Here is an 18,782-nt window from a genome sequence, read left to right as displayed (position 1 = left end):
GCTAATGACAGGCTTTGGCAGGATCCAGCCTGGGCAGTCTTCCCCGTGATGGGAACCAGATGGATGGGTTTGCCCTGGCTGCTCCCCCCCCTACCCCCCCTCCTTCCACCTCGCGTTAAACACCAGGAATGGGAGGAGGGGGAGCCCTTATTTTGAGGGGGGTAGAAAAGTAAATGAATGGCGGGGGACCAGTTCTCCTCCCTCCCCCCCCCCCGCCATCGCTTCTCTTCCCTTGAGGCTCCCGGTTTTGCGACTTTCAGCCTCACCCTTGGCTTCGCCTTCTTGGCTTTCAAGGGGTTGTGCTCTCTGCTACATTTTCATTACTGGGACAATTGATGGAAAATCACATTTTATTATGTGCAAAATGCAGTGTTCTTGACTGTCAAAGCTCCGTTCAGCTGGAAGAAATCTATGTGAGGCGCTCTTTTATATTTCATGTATTTTGTGCACTGGTGGGAATGAAAAAATAATGAAAGGCTGTATTTTGGCAACTTTTGCATCTGTCTGACTGGCAGCACTGACTGATTTGTTTTTTAAATGTATTTATTTCTCGCACTAAGCACTATTATTCTCCGCCCTTTCACGATAAATGCAAATAATATGTGGAATGTTGGGAAAAGACAGATGCAAATTATTCGGTCCCTCCAGGTAGGTCTGCGAAGGAACTGGAAATGTGGCTGCGGTGTGGAAAAGTGCCGTCTTTAAACGAGCTGCAGCAACGAAAACAGGGCTACTCTCCGCCTGCCTTTCAGGTCTCTGGGGACGCATCTGTTTTTTTTTTTTTTTTTTTTAAATTTATTTTTCCTTCTTCTCTTGTTCCCTTTCCTCTCCTGCTGTGAAACTTTCGATGGGATGTGGGGACTCTGAACATCCGAGGTACATCACTCTGTCCATAACGCCCTCTGCCCCTCGTGGGACCGCCGCGGCTCAGGCGTGACGTGCCCCAACTGCTGAGGCCATTGGGTTGGGCGCTGGGAAGGAGCTAAATAACCTTGGTGTCAGCGAGAACGGGCAGATACCTCTCCCGAGAGACGGACTGGGAGAGCTTTTAGCATGAATCAAGCTTTCCCTTAGGGGAGAAACATAGCCTTCCCCCCCTGCACAGCCGTGCGCCCGCTGCCTCGGTACGTGGGCAGGAGTCAGATGGACCTGGCAATGTGAGATGCTCCAGCTCTTGGGATGCCTTTGCAGCAGGACTAGCTTTTGTTCCTACATGGCCATCGCCTCACCGTGCTCCTGCCCAGATGATACCAAGCCACTCTGCGCTGCTGGGCGGTGGGATGTGGCCCTGGGCATCTTGGCCGTGTTGAAGATGCTGGAGACGACTGGCAGGGCAGGTGGCAGACCCGTCCTACCACCAGCCGGGCTGTGCTCTGTGCTTCAGGCATACTGGTGATTCAGGATCTCCCCCCAGACGGAAAACACCATTTTCTTTTATTACAACAACCTTTTGTTTAATGTCAGAATTGTCTTTGTACCTAGATTGCTATAATGGCAATTTCAAGTGAAGAGCCTGTGAAAAGAGGTGTCAGGGTGCTCCTTCTCAGCATTGTTTCATTATTGCCACTTGCAAAAATTCACTCCCGATTCCAGTTAAGGTTTTAACGTGACACAAATTTTCACTTATTCTAAATACTAAAAAAAGTGATGTCTTTTTTCTTCCCAGATCCATACAGATTTTCTTTCAATGCAAAAAAAGTAAACTGAGCAGTAAAAGCTTACAGGGAAAGTAGTAAAGTAAAAGCTTACAGAGAAATCTAGAAAATCCTTCTTTATAGCTGAGACATTGTTTATCTTTGCCCTTCTTGACTCCCAACCCTGTATGTGTTAGGTGCTGTGCAATGGGGGCCATTAGGAGAACCTTGGTCCGGAGACCTTCCTGGCTGGAGGAGGGTACGTCGCTGTGCCTCTGTAGTGAATTCCTTGTGAGGGTGCTGGGCTTGTGAGGACTTGCTGGCCTGGGTAGTAAATGGTCATCAGCGCGTTGGTTTGAAGTGGTGGAACACCAGATGATCTGGCAGAAGGAAGCCAGAAATGAATGAGAAGGTAAAACAGAAGAGGATCCCACGAGAAGTCAGGTGGGAAGGGACCTCAGGAGGGCTCTGATCTTATCTCCTGCTCAAGCCAGGGCCGGCTGTGAGATCAGACCGGGTTGCTCAGGGCTCGATCCAGCGAGGTCTTTGAGAGCCTCCAGGGACGTGGACAGCACAGCCCCGGTGTGAAACCCCTTCCAGGACACTCTTGGTAATTTGCTGTTCGTTATCACCCCGTGCTTAGAGCAGCCAGAGGGGGTCAGAGGTAAATGTGAGCTGTCATTCCCTCGCTCTGTAGATGTTCCTGAGACTCTTTTTGTTTAGGAGACAGTAATGACCCCACGAGCCTGGGACGCTTCTTCCACATGGTGCTCCCTGCCATGAGGAGAGGGGTGGGAGGGATGAGGACCCGCTTTGTCCTGTTCTGGGGGTAGGTGTGGGGCAAGCAAAGCCATCCTGCCCATCAGGGGTTGAGAACCAGTCCAACCCCTTCCATCCCTGCTTTTCCCTGACATTTTTGCCATCTAAGTGATGGGGTTGGGGACGTTGTAGCACCTCACTGGGTGCCTGAGGACCTGAGGGCACCTCCCGAAGCCTCAGCTGGGGATGGCAAGCCAAGCCTGGCCGGGCAGGACGCAGCCCAGGAGGTGCCTATTGGGCTCCCTGCGCATTTGCGTTTTCTCATCTGCTGCCTAAAGCAGTATCTGGCTTGCTCAGACAAGTCATTCACCACATCAGGAGCGTGTGGGAAAATAACCCAGTCAGTATAACCAGAGGAAAATAAATGGTTGTGTGGTTGGCCATTTGGAGCTGAACTAGCTTGGGATTTTTTTTTTTTTTTCTTTTAGCAACACCCTGAAAAAAATGCAGTGTGAATGGGTGTGAAATATAACGAGAGTTTGGTTCCTTCTCGCATAGGCGTGCATCCAAAAAAAAGGCAAAAGTAAATATACAGACAGCTTACTCCTCAAGGCTTTGCTAGGGCTTTAGAGGATCCGGAGGCTGAGTCTGTCTGACTCGTAGGATGTCGGACCTTCTCCACTCGAATTTGCTTTGAATAGAAGGGCAAGTCTCTGGCACAGAAGAGAGGAGAAGCCGCCGTGACCACCTGGGGTGTTTCGGTTGCGCTGTTCAGTCGCCCAGGCTCTACTTCTCCTCTTGATCCTCCGTTCGTGTTTGAAGAGAGGACCCCACAGGGGATGTGAGTACAGAGGGGCAGACCGTGTCCCGCGGTAGGGGCAGAAATGTGAGGCTGCGGTGGGTCGGATCTGAGAAAAAGGGGCTGATGTTTGTTACTGGGGCAGGGAAAGAAGAGAAAATGTGTCCAGGCAATTCTGAATTCCTGCCTATTAAAAACACGGAGTTATTTTGCTCCTGCGAGATGTAAACTGGATTTCACAGCTACTGTTTGCTGTTGCTGTTTAAGAGGCGGCGGCGAAACAAACAGGATAATGTCTTCTGCTGCAACAGAAATGCCGGTGTAAATACTTTATTTGCTAATTGGTAGACATTGCGCTAATGACAGCTATCTTTAACAACAGGTTATTTGTAGCATATCAAACCCTGTGTTCCAGAGGTGGCTTTTTTCCCCCTGTTGGGTGTTAATGCAGTTGCGTGGATTAATCACGCTGTAATGCGGCCGAACCGCTCGTGTCCCTGCTTGACTCGGGGAGCAGAGGCTTTTTGGCTTCATACTCGCACGAGAAAAATCACATCCAAGTTCTACAAAGTCTGCGTTGGAAATAAAGGCTGAAGTTTTAATTAAAAAAAACAAACAAAACACATTCCCCCCCCAAGTAAATGAGGTCATGCAGCCTGATTGCCTGGCCCATCTGTTGCCGTTCATAAGTATGTTATTTTTTTAAAGGGCAATACTAAATGGTATTATGTCGTTATCTACTTTTGTCTGCCTCTTGGCTTGTCAAGCACTGTCATTATATCGACCGCTGTTCTTAAAACGGGATTTTGGTTAAAATAGTATATACCTGCCATCTGGTTGAAAAATGTAAGCTTCCTACACAACTAAGTGGAGTCGTTCTGCGGTATTAGGAATAGCTCGTGTTCTCTTGAAAATAGCAGCTGACGGCAGATTGCAGAAATCAGCCAGTTATCAGTTGTCATTAAGCTATTGGATATCTGACACACATGGAAAACACGCTATTTATAAGTATGCAATTATGTTATAGAACTATTCCTCTCTTTTTCCTTTTCTTTTTATTTTTTTCTCCCCCTTCCCTTTACTCCTTTAAAAGTGTTGGTTTGGCTGGACTGGAAAGCAAAAAGTCCTTCGTATTAATACCCAGAGGACGGACGTACTGCAGACTGAAGGTGTGCCAGACTGCCTGGAACATCAAAAAGTGGTCTGAGAGGGGAGTAGAAATAAATTTGGTGTTCCCGTGCTATGGAACTATAGGGGTCCAAAGAGAAATGTCAGCTGCAAAGAGCCCCAGAAACAGAAATAGGTGGAACCAGCCGGCAGAAAATGGCGCAGCTACAAATCGTAATGGGAAAGATGCATTTTACTTAGACCGCGATTAATCTGCTTCAGTGGCATTGGAATCTCGTGAGCACATCCTGCCAGATTTTGGTCAAAAATGTTATAAATGATGGCTGATGATTCTCGCCAGATTTCGGTTGTATTAAGCCAGAAATGTTTTGAGAACTAAGGAGTTTGTTGTCCCCACTGGCAACCTCCACGATCTCTTCTCCCGTAGGAGGGTTGACTGGAAAATTAAGTCTTTGCTGTTTTGTCTTCAACCCAATCTTGATCGTGTTTGAATCTTTTGGGTTTGAAACTGAATCCTCTTGGCTTTTCAAATGACATCTGAGATTCTGGTTGCGAAAGGTTTTTAGTCATTTTGCCTTTAAAAGTTACTTCACCCACAACCATCCATCCACAATGAAAATGCATTCGGCTTCATAATTATAAGTTTTAGGGTGTTACAGTCATCAGAGGTACGTTCTAACAGCAAATTGGGTAGCAAAGGTGTAGGTCAGAGGTTGTGGTTTGCTTTTTGTTCGTTGATTTTTCCTCACCAGAGGAGTATTTGGAAATTTTATTATGGAGACTAATCCCGTCTCCCTTGCTTCAGGCTTTTGGAGACTTTCTTAGGCCATCAAAGCAACTTCGGCAGTCTCAGCATTTTGGCAACGTTGCAACTACCTTGACCATAAAAAGACTTGAAGCTGGTGCAGAGGGCACTCCCCGCAGAGGGAGGTTTGCAGGAGCGAGTGGTTCCCAGGAGCGATTTTTGTGAGACCCCCCCTGCAGTGCTGCCTCCAGCTCTGGGGACACCAACAGCAGAAGGACATGGACCTGGTGGAGCGGGGCCAGAGGAGGCCACAAAAATGACCAGAGGGCTGGAGCCCCTCTGCTGTGAGGACAGGCTGAGAGAGCTGGGGGGGTTCAGCCTGGAGAAGAGAAGGCTCCGGGGAGACCTTAGAGCCCCTTCCAGTCCCTAAAGGGGGCTCCAGGAAAGCTGCGGAGGGACTCTGGATCAGGGAGGGGAGCTGTAGGACGAGGGGTTACGGTTTCAAACTGGAAGAGGGGAAATTTTGATGAGATCTGAGGAAGAAATTCTTTGCTGTGAGGGTGGTGAGCCCCTGGCCCAGGTTGCCCAGAGAAGCTGTGGCTGCCCCATCCCTGGAGGGGTTCAAGGCCAGGTTGGCCAGGGCTTGGAGCAACCTGGGCTGGTGGGAGGTGTCCCTGCCCAGGGCAGGGGGGTGGGACTGGCTAATCTTTAAGGCCCCTTCCAACTCGAACCATTCTGTGATTCTACGATCCTATAATTGCGGCTCTTGAGCTCTCCTTCCCAGGTGCGTGCACACATGCCAGCGCTCGGTGCTTCCCTGCTACCCGAGCTGCAGTTCCCAGGGAAAAGCCGTGGCCTGCAGGTGCTACGGGAAATCCTTCTGCTGGCACACAGGGAAGGCCGGCAGAGGAGGAGGGGCACAGACCCTTGCAGAGTGAAAAATGCAGACGTTTGACAGTTCGGGGCAGTTTGGCAGAAAACCTCTCTTCCTCTCTGCTTCCCAGGCGGTGCACAGTTATTTGCAATTCCCAGCTGCTTATTCTCTAATTTAGTAGTTCCCCACTCGCCTGCCTGGGAATGCTCCTCCTCCCCTCCCAGCCACCTCCTCGCCCTCTTCGCTCGCGTCTCACCAGCCAGACGGGAGCAAATTTTCCGCCCGGTTTGGTCCCTTTTGGCTCGACCTTCGCAGCCCATTTCACCTTCCCCACCCTGGCAAAAGGTTAGTTGAAAGCCCATTTATATGCCTCTCTCTCTTCGGTTTTTAACGTTTTCTTATGTTTATCTGCACTAATACAGGTCCAGCAGACAGCTAATAAAAAAAGAAAATAAATAATCTAAGTTTGTCTTGTGTGGGGGGGAGTTGCAGAGAAAATTTGGAGGGAGAACACGCGCTCAGAGGTCAAAAGTAGCTGCGTGTAGGCAATGTTATGGAAGGACAGAACACAGTGTGGTGTTGTACTTCTCACATTTCAGAAAAAAAAAAGTGTTAAAAACGGCGATTATGGTTGAAGAAGGCATTTTTAAGGGTATCAAAACCCTGTAAAGGCGATGAGTGGTGCGTGGTGATTGGGTATGGGTGTGAGAAGCGGGCGGCATCCTGGAAGACGGATGTTTCTCAAAGGAGCTCAACGGCTTTGGAAGCGCGTAATAAAGTTTTCCTTTCTCTCTACTGGAGGCAGATGCCACTAATACTGGATGTGGTGGCGTGTAACTCCTAGCGTCCGTATAAAGAGGTTAGGAAATGACGTAAGAACGCGGTAGCAAAAAGCAGTTGTTTTTTCAGATGGGTTCTGCGAGCATTGCCTGCCCACATGCAGTCATTATGTCAGGTGTAAATGTGAGAACGTACTCTCCTGCAGTCCTGAACTGCTAAACTTTTCCCAGTAGGAACTTGCCTTGGGAACGAGCTTTCTGGGACATCGTCCTGGTGATGTTCTCAGGTTAATTGTTCCAGGTCGATTTTTCTTAGGGAAGCTTGAGTCATTTTCTCACCTTCTCAAATTCTGACCTCTTTGCGTCAGTGGGGAATCTGGTAACACCCATATTTAGGCCACCAAATGCACTGTGTTATGAACAATTTTTTTTTTTTCTTTCTCCTTTTTTTAGGGGAAGCAGGAGGTGGGGGAGAGGAACTCTAGAACTGGTTTTGTTTGCAGCGGCGTATGACTTGCCTTTGGCTTAGGGCAGCATCTTTTCTTTGCCTTGGGAAGTTCTGCTCTTACCAAGAGAGAGCCAGAAAGTGAAAATTTCCTTACCGTGGCCTACATTCCTTGAGCAAACTTTAGGTGTGCCAGAAAATACGTACTCTGTCTGGCCACGCAGCCTTCACAGCGGCAGCAGCCAGGAGGGGGCTGGGATTGCCTAGGAAATTGCGAGACGACAAAGAGCTTCCCAGCACCCAGCGTATACCCCGAGTACCTTGCTGAAGGGCACCAGGTGACGATAAAAAGAGTCTCTCATCTTCCAGCTGGGAATTGCCCGGGAGCACCCTCCAGGCCAGCATTTAGTGCTGGGGAGGCGGCTCGCTCTTGTTGCTGCTTCCTCCCGGAGTAACCACAGCCTTTCCCTATCGTCTTATGTTCCCCAGGAGGAGAACGTGTGTGACGAAGTTCAGGATCAAGTTCAACAGGCAGCGTCCAATGCAACCCGTCTAATCTGAAGATTTTTTTGGTATAGTTTAATTTTTTGATGAGCCTCATGTAGTCGTTGCCGGTGCCAACAAGTATTCTGCGTATATATTACTGAGTGTATTGCACAGAAAATTAGTGTTTTGGCTTCAGATGAAAAAAAAAAAAAAAAAAGAAGAAAGAACAGCTTTTAAAGTCTGTAAACTTGGCACAAAGTACTCCTGGGGGCAGCAGTGGTAGAGGCAACGCGAGAATAGCCTTTAGGAATGCCGCCCATCAGGGCAGCGTGTTCTGGAATGATGGCTTTCCACAACCTAAGAAAGCAAATGTATAGGGTTGTACATGTATGATGTAGGGAGCGCGTATTCTGTTTTCCTTAAGACACCTTATGAATTTATGTGCTAAAATCTAAAATTAAAAGCTCTGTAGGAAAGCCCTCACAGCTTAAGAAATCGCAGATTTATAATTTCTGGTACAACCTTGAGTTTTGATGTTCTCCTGCATCTGGATTATGATGGACAAAGACTCTTTTGGGGTACGTGTGTGGACCTTGCTATCTCCGTAGCAGAACATATATGACCTTTTTCTGTCCCTGTGATCACAGAAGCCCTTTGAGGGAAGGATGTGTTGCTGTTGTCATTTTACAGCTGAGAGCTGGAGAGAATATATGAGCAGGAGAGAATATATGGTTTTTTTCCCCAGGATTTCTGCTTCGTACTAGCTACACAGTAGGTATATGGGGAACAGTACAGTGAGGGCCACTGGAATCTGGGCTGTTATACTGGGAAGGATGTCCTATGGCAACGCCTCGCCTCCAGTGTTCATACGTCTTCTCACCAAGTGGGTATCTTTGTAAGAAGATCCGGGGAGAGCTGGAAACTAACATGTTTTACCTGAAATTATGCAAAGCTCCTTGTTAAACACTTTCTTTTTTCTGTAGGGGAGACTCGTTTCATGACAGCTGTTATTATGTGCAAAATCATGGTTGTGAACTATTTGTTGTGCCCCGCTGAAGAGGATGGTTCTGGTGTGTGGGGTTCCCGTGGGCTCCGGAGGCAATGGGTTCGTGTCTTTGTGATCCTGTTCCATCCTTTGTGAGAGAGAGGTATTTCTCTCTCGATAGGACGAGGGGTAATGGTTTCAAACTGGAAGAGGGGAGATTTAGATGAGATATTAGGAAGAAATTCTTGGCTGTGAGGGTGGTGAGCCCCTGGCCCAGGTTGCCCAGAGAAGCTGTGGCTGCCCCATCCCTGGAGGGGTTCAAGGCCAGGTTGGCCGGGGCTTGGAGCAACCTGGGCTGGTGGGAGGTGTCCCTGCCCAGGGCAGGGGGGTGGGACTGGATGATCTTTAAGGTCCCTTCCAACCCAAACCATTCTGTGATTCTACGATTCTGTGCTAGATAATATAACGAATTAATACAGAGCTTTAAAAGAGCAACGTCCTTTGGACTTTTTCATCATGAAAATAGAAGTACATTTTTTCGTTGACTCCAGGAAGGAGGCAGGCGTTCGCACAATGTACAATGTGGTGCATTGCTTTACTTTCTCGGAAGCCCACGCAGCGCTGTACTTGAGGACTGACTTGGGTTGCTCTTGGATCAAGGTCTTGTCTAGATGAAAGGCTCAGGCTGAGTTATGCGAGAGGCGCTGCGACTGCGCGCGCACTCTTTGCTCATGACAAATGCAAGGTTATTTCACTTATTTTTACATCTCAGGTAAAAGCCCTGGGGCTAATAGCGCAGAGATAATGTTGAGCTGGTGCCTGGTAGCTTCATTATGAATCAACTATTGAGAATAAAGCAGGAGCACCGGTATATATGCTGCTGGGTTGGTTTCGTCGCGCTAACCGCTCCCAGCTGAAGCCCTACTTTGTGGTGAAATGCAGGTTGGCTCGTCTTAAACAGGAACAGGCTGAATTCAACCAGCCAACGCAGATCTAAAAGCAAGACCTGCCAAATGCTCGAGGGTTGCCTGACGCGTGATGCTTCTCAGCCTGGCTTTAAACGGAGATTTGGCATCGCCGTCGCCTTATTCCCGTAGCCCAGCAGAGATGCCGTGCCTTCAGCAGGGCTGCAGGAGGAGCCGGCTGGGGCGGCTCGTGACCACGGAGCAGAGCTCCAAGAACTCGTCTCACTTTGGATCGTCAGCGGGGACTCTGACGCTGGAGGAGGGAGGGATGGCAGAGGTCTTCCTCCTCCACTGTAGTGCCTACCATGCTCTTCTTACTTCAGATAGACCCTACTGGAGCCCACGGATTTCTAGGAAAAAAACATATGGAAAACTTCAGGCTGGGCTATCTGATTGCCAGCTCAGCTTTTGGGCAGAAATGAAAGAAATGGGAAGGAGGGCTCCCTCGCTTTCCTCCGGGGGAGGGAAACCGGCCTGGCTGTACTTCCCTTTCCTTGCCACTTTATTTAAATGAAAAATGAAGGAGAAGCCCCAAACTTGGCCAGTTACATAGATTCATAGGGCAGAGCCAAGCACAGCGATGATATTCGCTGTCTGCCTTGTACCCAGTCTGTATAAGACAGAAAAAAGGATGTATGTATGAATTCTTCCCTCTTTTCCAGAATATCTCCCTTTTTTTTTACAAAGGACTTTTCTACCATAGCATCTTCATGCCAGTTTTTTATTCAAGAACAGTGTGGAGACCTCGGATGTTTCATGTCTCATTACGTCTCCATGTCTGTGCATGCGTGTGACATGCCTGTTTCATACAACATGTGTGCATGCTAATAACATTTTTTTAAATGACCTAACTTCCTTGAACAGGTTTTAGCCTTGATCGACTTCGGTGAATTTGATTTTTGAGTAGAATGCTAGTAAATTAGTTAAAATGCACCAGCTTTGCTTCTGGAAAATGTTGCTAGTTCATAAAATGGATCAGAATTCATAGTCTGCTGCAAGAGAATTTCTGTTAATTTTCTAAAAGGCAGCAGATAAAATTTCAGAATCAGATTAAATATTTGTATTCCACATTGGGAGACCTCCTCGGTTCCGTCTGACAATCAATAAATCCTCTTCAGGTTCCTCCAGTCTGCGTTTACCTCTTTCATATTGTGCGCCAAGGACCTTTTATAGACCGTTAATGCACGTTTATTTGGAAATTTAAAAATTACATCAGAGGTTTGACCTTCCCTTACATTTGTTTGTCTTTGTTTCCGTTAGCCTAGAGCAGGGCGAGACGGGCGCTTCCAGCTCGCTTGAGTTTTGGAGGAGCGGCGTTGGCAGCGTGCAGACCGCGTCCCACCGAGCTGTTGAGCCCTCACGGGTGTCTGGTGATTCCATCTCATGCCGAGGGTGCTGCAGGCTACCCCCACCCAGGCGTCCGGCCTCTCGGCTCCCTCTCGGCTTGAATTTCCCCCCCTGCGTAGACGTGGGAGGCGAGTTGACAGCTTGCTCGCAGGCAGAACGCAGGATAGCGGATGGGAAGGGAGAGCGTACAAAACATCTGCTCCAAACTGGTGCTGAAGCCGTTTGCATAATTTATTAGTATTTTTAGAAAACAAGCGTAATTAAGGAAATAAATATTTGTCATACATTGAGCATACCGCGTTGCTGAACATGGAATGATGTCATTGTTCAGAGCGGCGTTGGCTATTACCTCCGTGCGCAGCAGAGGGCACTACGTGGTGCGGAGCTGTTGCAGTACAGCAGAATTCCGCATTTTTTTTTTTTCTTCATTACCCAGAGAGCTGCCTTAAGAATACTTCTTGTGCGTCTCAGTTACCGTCCGGCACTTTTTTGGTGTGCCTTGGTCAGATTCTTTCCATTGTGTCTTCGTAAAATCCAGAGAGATGGCCCATCCAAGGGCGGTCTGTCAGCAGTTTTATGTGTTTTGAAAAAAAAAAACAAACAAATGTTATACTCATTTTCTCAGTTCACCTGCTGTCATCCCTGTCACGACAACTCCTCATAAGTTTCCAGGCACAATCGTGATGAAAGTGGGGAAGACCTAAACAGATCCCTCACCCTGCAATGATGATGCGGGTGAACTCCTAGAAAAAGGGGGTTAGAGTCTGAAGAAATTGCCAACCTGGAGCAACCACTGCAAGACTGGAGACTGATTTTTGATGATTTCTACAGGCAGGATATTTTGCACAATGCCATAACCGCTTTTCAATAGAAAAATAATCTAAAATAGCTTTTCTGGAAGCTGTCTGATATGAAAAGTGTGTGGGATGGTTCATTACAAGTTTCATAACCCTACACTAAAAAGTAGTTTATATCACTACCATCTCTCGAGCACATTCAACTTGCCTGGTTCAAAAATAATTTATAATAAGGCAAGAGTTCATTATATTTAAATGCAACACATCAGGGGTGGAAACATTCTTCATGGTAAAGAGATGAGGTGGTGAACTGTTTTCCCTGAAGAAAGAGCATATTGTGGTCAGCCTTTGCCATGCATGTCTGTGCATGCAACCTTGGTTATAAATCCCAGTATTCACTAATGCCACTGCTGAATTCTTTCCGTATTGAGTGCAATGCTATCCTCAAAAAAACCCAACCTCTTTGAAGCACCCAGTAGCCACTATCCCATCAAACCAGGCGAGGTCAATAATGTTGTATAAATCTGTGCTAGTATATAAAGACGACATCATCATAAGGTGCAATGACTCCATGCTTCAGCTGTTGCTCACCCAGGTGCTGCTTGTCACGGCCAAAATAATTTTGGGGGGAAATAAAAGTGAAGGGAGCTGGGTTCAAAGGAAAGAGGAGGTGATTCTTCACGCCAGAGGGAGTCACCTGCAGGACTTCTGGCTGGATGATGCTGTGGGTGCAGGAGGTTTACGTAGGCTGATGGGGAGACCGAGAAAGCCTTTGGTCTTTCTGGTCTCCTGGAGGAGAGGTCTCCTAGAGACAACTTGGTCAACTTTTCGGGTCTCCTGGAGACAACTTGATATCACAGCAGGGACAGCAAATCCCTTGAGCTGAAAATGGGGGGAGATGCAGATTATAAGGGGGAGGTTATGAATGCCGCCTTATTCTTCCTGGGCTGTGCACTGCTGGCCTCTTTAGGAGGCTGAATGTTGGGCTAGATGTGTAGGGGGGATTGCTGGGGCCTTGCTTCTATTTTAATGGTCTTGTAATTCAAATTAAAAAAAAAGTGAAGCTGTTGAAAGCAGTTCTCGTGCAAATGAATCATAAATGTAAAGCAGGTTCAGGTGCGTGACAGACGGCATTCATGGCTTGGCTATCAGAATATAAATCACAGTTATAAACCCACGGCCGTGGAAGGTTTCTGCTGCATTTGTTCAGATGGCTTTGAGGCCTCGCTTAAGAATGTGTTTCTCTAAGAGTTTTCAAGTGCTATGATTCTCATATATTGCTTGTTGAATAGTTTACTAAAATAGTATGAACTGAGTAATTGCGATATTAATATTTCCTCCCCCTGACCTCCCATGTTCTGTGGATTCCACTAATAGATCTCCAATTTGCAGGATGTTAGAGCAGCAAGGTGAATAGTTGCTTTCTTTAATGTCTTATCCTGAGAGTCGGGGTATTTGAGCAGGTTAGGGATGCTATCTGCTATTCAAAATGACCAAAACGTAGAATTCTGGACTAAATCAGTGCGCGTTCATTGCAGGAGTCCTGTGGCCACAGCAGTAAGTCCAGTCTTGTCTTCTAGCAGAAAGGCAGCCAGTCCTGGCAGGGAATTATGGCCGCACAGCCCGCACTCCCTCCATCTCCATCCAGCAGAGTATCTCCGCCATCAAAGGCACGGCTCCACGGCTTTGAAGGGATTCCTTCCATTAGTCGCAGTGTAATTTTCCTGGGTACCCAGATGCCGTGGATGCCCGGGGCAGGTGGGCAGGGGCTGCTGGCGAGGGCTGCGTGCCGTAGCGTTGCCAGCCTCTGCAGGAACAGCTTTTCCCTTGGCTGGGTTTCACGGCGGCCGGCCGGCTTGCCCGGGCTTGGGAGAGCCCTCAGAAGCACACACTCTGAGGTTTGATCCCCATTCCTTTCATCATCCCAAACCAGCCAGTCCCATCCACGCACAGACGCTCAGTAAGCGCCGGACTGTGTCATCCTTTTGTGTTTCGTTTAACAGTTTCCTATTTTTCTTAGTTTGGCAACTGTTGTGCCTTCCGCGGATCAGAAACAACCCCCTTGCTGGGGGCTGGCCCTTTTGCTCATTTGCCTGCGCGGTTTCAGATAAGCGTCGGTATTTCAGATCCTGCTCTCCCCTTCCTGCAGGCTCCCAGCGGCAAGTGGCGGCGGTGGGACTGGTGGGATGGTGTGGAGCAGGGGGGGATGCCCGCTGGGAACTGGGCTGAGGTGGGGCAGAAGGAGTTGTCAGACGTAAGCTGGTCCGGATCCGCAGCAGGAGCCTGGGGCTGGGGGGGCTTCCTCTCACAGATGAAGGGTTTTGGGGTGGTAATGAGCCCTGCGAGCACTCTCCAGTTCTGCCTGCCTTAAATCACTGCTACATGAAAAGTACACTCCTTTTTTCCTATGCCATCCTTCCCCAGGTCAAAAAAAAAAAAGTTTTATCATAAGGTTGAGCGAAAAAATAAAATCCTTGTAGTTATTTTTTTCAGGGGACGTTTTACAGATAGTTTAGCATTAAAAAGAAATGAAAGATGGGGACTGTTCGTGTGTCTCAAAAGCTACTCTGTCCTTCTGTCTGTGCCGGTCAGTTTAGGGAAAGTCGACAGAGAGCCCACAGGTAATACGTGCATGAGGAACATCGTTCCATAGAATCATAGAATCACAGTTTGGGTTGGAAGGCACCTTTAAAGGCCATCTAGTCCAACCCCCCTGCCATGGGCAGGGACATCTTCAACCAGACCAGGTTGCTCAGAGCCCCGTCCAACCTGACCTGGAATGTTTCCAGGGATGGGGCATCGACCACCTCTCTGGGCAACCTGGGCCAGTGCCTCACCACCCTCGGCGTAAAACATTTTTTCTTTATATCTACTCTAAATCTTCCCTCTTTTAGTTTAAAGCCATTACGCCTTGTCCTATCGCAGCAGGCCCTGCTAAAAAGTCTGTCCCCATCTTTTTGATCTCTTGTTAGGATGCAGGGTCGGCACTAGGAGATGCGAGTGCTGTTCCTATCTCAGCTCCCTGCACGGGGCTGTTCCCCTTTAGGACTCTCAGTTGGAACCTGCTGGCAACTGATTTTCTCCTTGTTTTTTTCCGGGATGCTGAGGCCCAGTGAGAGCCAAAGTGGTCAGATTTGCACTTGCGGGACTTTGGACTTCTGTGAAAAATGAATTTAAAAATATCATCCTCTTCACTATGACAGATGAGGCAGGTGAAATCACTGGGCAGCTTTAACAAACGGAGAGTACTAGATTGTGTGCCTCTGTCTAACTAGCTGTCGCCATCTCCCAGGGCGCTGGGAGGCTATTTCGGTTACTTGTATCCCAAGCTACAGAAATACTCCAAGTAACATATTCTCCAATTAATAGACCACGCTGTCGTGTGGGATTAATAAACCCCTCTGACTTGACAACCCAAGTACTTGGAAATTTTTTTTTAAAATTTTTTCATTTCTTTTCATGTTAAAATGTGGATGTGAATAGGAAAGAGATGGCTAGTGATGTCACATATTTAGAAAGAAGGGGTTTTTTTTTCCTGGTCTGGATTGAAGTTTTCATTGTGTTTGCATTGATCTATGAAATTTAGTGTTCTTTCTTCATAGTAGAATGAATAAATACACCAGGAAAAAGAAGTTGTTTCCTCTGTAGGCTGTACAGATGTCAGTATTGTGCATATTTATGCCTGTTAATTTTTATTGAAATAAGAGTTTCTTGAGTTTTTTCTAATTAAACTTCATGCTCCCACAGAATTTCTTTTTCCTTTTTTTTTTTTTTTTAAAAAGAAGCAGCGCAAGCAAAGTCAGTTAGAAAACTAAGTATGTTTTGACTTCTTTTTTCCTTCGCCACATAGAGGAATGGAAAACGTAGGATTGTATCAGTGCACGTAGACCGTCTCAGACTGTTACCCGCCGGAGGGAGGGAGTCAAACGCTACAGTGAAGCAGATGGTGTTCATGAGTCTGTCTGTGTAACGCTTCCTACACCAGGCAGTGGGTGGAGGGATGGGAGAAGACGCTGGCACAGAGGCTGGGATGCTGCGCCGGGTACAGCGCCGGGCTGCCTGGCACCAGATGTGGACGGTCCAGATGTGACCATTCCCTTACCCTTCCTCCCTCCTCCTTTGGGGCTTCAGTCTCCAGACTGATGCTATGGGATCTGCTGGACCCACGGTCCCATCGAAGTCCTTGGGATTGCAGGGGTAGTTGTTGCAAGAGGAGTTGTTTGGAGGTCAGTAGTTTAATCCCCATGGTAATATACCTACGGATGTGAAGAGGATCTGATCTGGAACTGGCCGATCCATGCAGCCATCCTGCAGGCATCTTTTCAGCCCATACTGATAAGCACGTCCTGCATCACAGGTACATCCCGGTAATTCAAAGAATCTACCGAAAAATGCCTCGCGCTCCTGCCACTACGTTAAAATTACACTGACTACTTTTAATCCTTTACTCGCTGTCGTTGCAGTACGAGAACAGAGTGAAACTTTTGCTAGTGGGAAAATAATGTGAAAGCCCTTTGTCCAGAAGAGACGGGCGAGGAGGTGGTTCCCAACAGCCTTTACAACCGTAAGGCTGGTTGTTAACTGGAGCTGAGGGCAGCAGCATTACTGTAACCGCAGACGGAAAGTACTTTCTGGTGATTTTCAGGGGGTTAGATGCTCACACGGTGACCTGCCTTTCCTGATTTCCAGCAGCTAATTTGTCAGACGAAATATTTTTATTCTTTTCCCAACACTGTATTTATACATAACTGGATTTTATGTGCTTCGAACGGCTGCGTTATTTTTCTATGCCCAGAAGAAAATGAGAACAATTAAAGAGCAGATAATGAGAACAATCCTAAAGAGGGGGTGAGGTGATCTAAGAAGAATCTGTCTTTTCAAGGATGGTTCATATGACAGGGCTCGCTGACACACAAAACAGTGTTTTTTCCTTCCCAACCATCTGACGGTGGTTTCATCATGCATCGCGCAGGGTTAGCATCAACAGGAGGAGGTGAGCAGGCAGAGGTTCCTGGATGATTTAACGGGTATAGCCAGTAATTAAAGGCTCAGTCCCCTGCCCTGGAGGACCAGGGCCAGTGAGGAGGACAGCTGCGATCCCCTTTTAACCCCTTCTCGAGCCGCGGTGTTAGACATACCCATCACTTCTCTCCCTGGCCTTAGGAAGGGTCAACTGTGACTTTTGTCACTGCAGGAGAACGCGTGGTAGTTCGAGGGTATATACTTGATCCCTTGATGCTGTGCGTAGGTAGCGGTATGTACTGCGTCTATAATGTATACATAATATATAATTAACATAAGGAAAGTGTCTTTTTTTTTTTTTTTGCAAGTATGTGAGTAAATAAACAAGTTCAGCCCACATAAGTCATCAGACCGAGAGCGATAACTCATTGGCCATCTGCTTCTCTCTGCGACATTGTTTTCCTTGCCTGCTTTTTGGGTACGAAAATGTATCGCAGAGAGCTTCAGCTTGCCATCTTCAGATAATTCAGTTGTCGCAGTCACCCTTGGGAATGACTGGGTGATGATGTTTTGTTTCTGACCATGAAAATCACAGTATCCAAGAAAAAGCTGACTTCCAGAAAGGTCAAGGAAAGCATGAACTGATACATGAATTATGAACTCTGTCAGAATAACTGTTTTGTTACTGGAGTTATTTATTTTTAATCTAAACCCAGTAATTACCCTTTTCAGTAAATGTGGCAGCCTAGCCTGTGCAGGAATAGGATCAAACATGGGTAAACATAATTAAGTTTCTTTAGGCACATTCCGTACCCGATAACTTGCCTCCATCACTTGGGAGATACATCTCTATAATTGATCTAAAGCCACGCATCCTGTTTTGGAAAGGATTTGTGCAGTTCTTTCCATTAAAGTGTGTAATGTCACTTTTTTTTTTTTAATTTGAGAGGGCATAGATCGTCCAAATGTTTTCTGAATTTGTTCTTGTTTTTGACCACTGAATTTTCTCACAGTTGGTAAGCTCAGGTCTCATTTCTTAAACATTATTTTATGAGTTAGAAGGCTTGAATTTCTTACCTAATTGTTCCAGGGGTGGTGGAATATTGTTATTAGAAGATGGATATGGTGAAATTTGTGTTTCTAGCCATGTCTTCTCTCGATCTGTTTGTTCTGAAATTGCCGGGCTTTGCATTGATTTTCAAGGCGTAGAAATCAGGGAGAATGCAAGTTTTCTGAAGTGGTACAGTTAAACAGGAATCTGTTCAGATACCCTCCGAATGAAGATCTTGCCACTTTCGAAGTGTCCTGCTCAACATCTCAACTTGCTAAAAGGGGAACCTGCGTTACTGTCGTCGTGTGCTCGGAGATCAGTGTTCTTGTTTGGTTTGTTGTTTTTTTTTTTAAATAGGGAAGAAGTAAAATGTGTTGGAAACTTCTCTAACTGGTTACACTGAAACAAGAAGTAGAAGTAAATATTTAAATGAGTTTTCGATAGCGTACAGTTATGAAAAAAAATCGTACTTTTATAATGTTAGTGGTATACATCTCATTAAAATTGACAAAAAGTCTTACTCAACAGAAATATGTGATTTTTAGAAAACATATTAATATTGAATCATCGACATTCCTTTGCAACTAATGGGTGGCTGGTTACTGTAGTTGAGGACAGCGAGTACTAGTAGTTTTGTTTCATACTGATTTTTCTTTTTTTCCCTTGGACGAACCAGGCTGACTGACCGTAGTTGATATTCAAGCAGTGTTGAGTCAAGGCAAGCCTGAACTGTGTCTGTGAATCATTGCTTCTGACTCCCAGGACGTTCTGTGGGCCCGATCTCCTCTAACAATAAAATACCTCCCTTCCAGGGTTCCTCTAGGGACGCTTTTTGTTATAGCTGCACACAAGCCTAGGTGCCGCTGACAACGACCTGGAGTTTGTTCGTGCTTGTTTTACGGGGGTGAGGAACCCGACAGACAGGCGGAGATCACTGTGGATCTTGCGTTGATTCCTGCCATGAAGAGTGAGGATTGAAATGGAGGAGCATTTTTGCTGGCCAGGGCTGTGTCCGGCCGTGCCTGT

General features: G+C 47.0%; 1 protein-coding gene across 3 annotated transcripts in view; it reads left to right on the top strand.

Annotated features, from left to right (window-relative positions):
* STOX2 (storkhead box 2) overlaps nt 1-18,782 on the top strand; it is a 146,050-nt gene that overhangs the window by 45,856 nt on the left and 81,412 nt on the right. Inside the window, exon 1 of one of the 3 annotated variants that reach the window (XM_074588350.1) lies at nt 2,900-3,234. The exons of the other annotated variants lie outside the window; for them this stretch is intronic. The gene's annotated coding sequence lies outside the window, so the exon portion shown is untranslated. Of the gene's footprint in view, nt 1-2,899; nt 3,235-18,782 lie in introns of those variants that run through there. 3 annotated transcript variants of the gene reach the window in all.

This window comes from Larus michahellis, chromosome 5 (assembly GCF_964199755.1).
Source record: "Larus michahellis chromosome 5, bLarMic1.1, whole genome shotgun sequence".
NCBI lineage: Eukaryota > Metazoa > Chordata > Aves > Charadriiformes > Laridae > Larus > Larus michahellis.
This window is presented reverse-complemented; position numbering and strand designations above follow the sequence as displayed.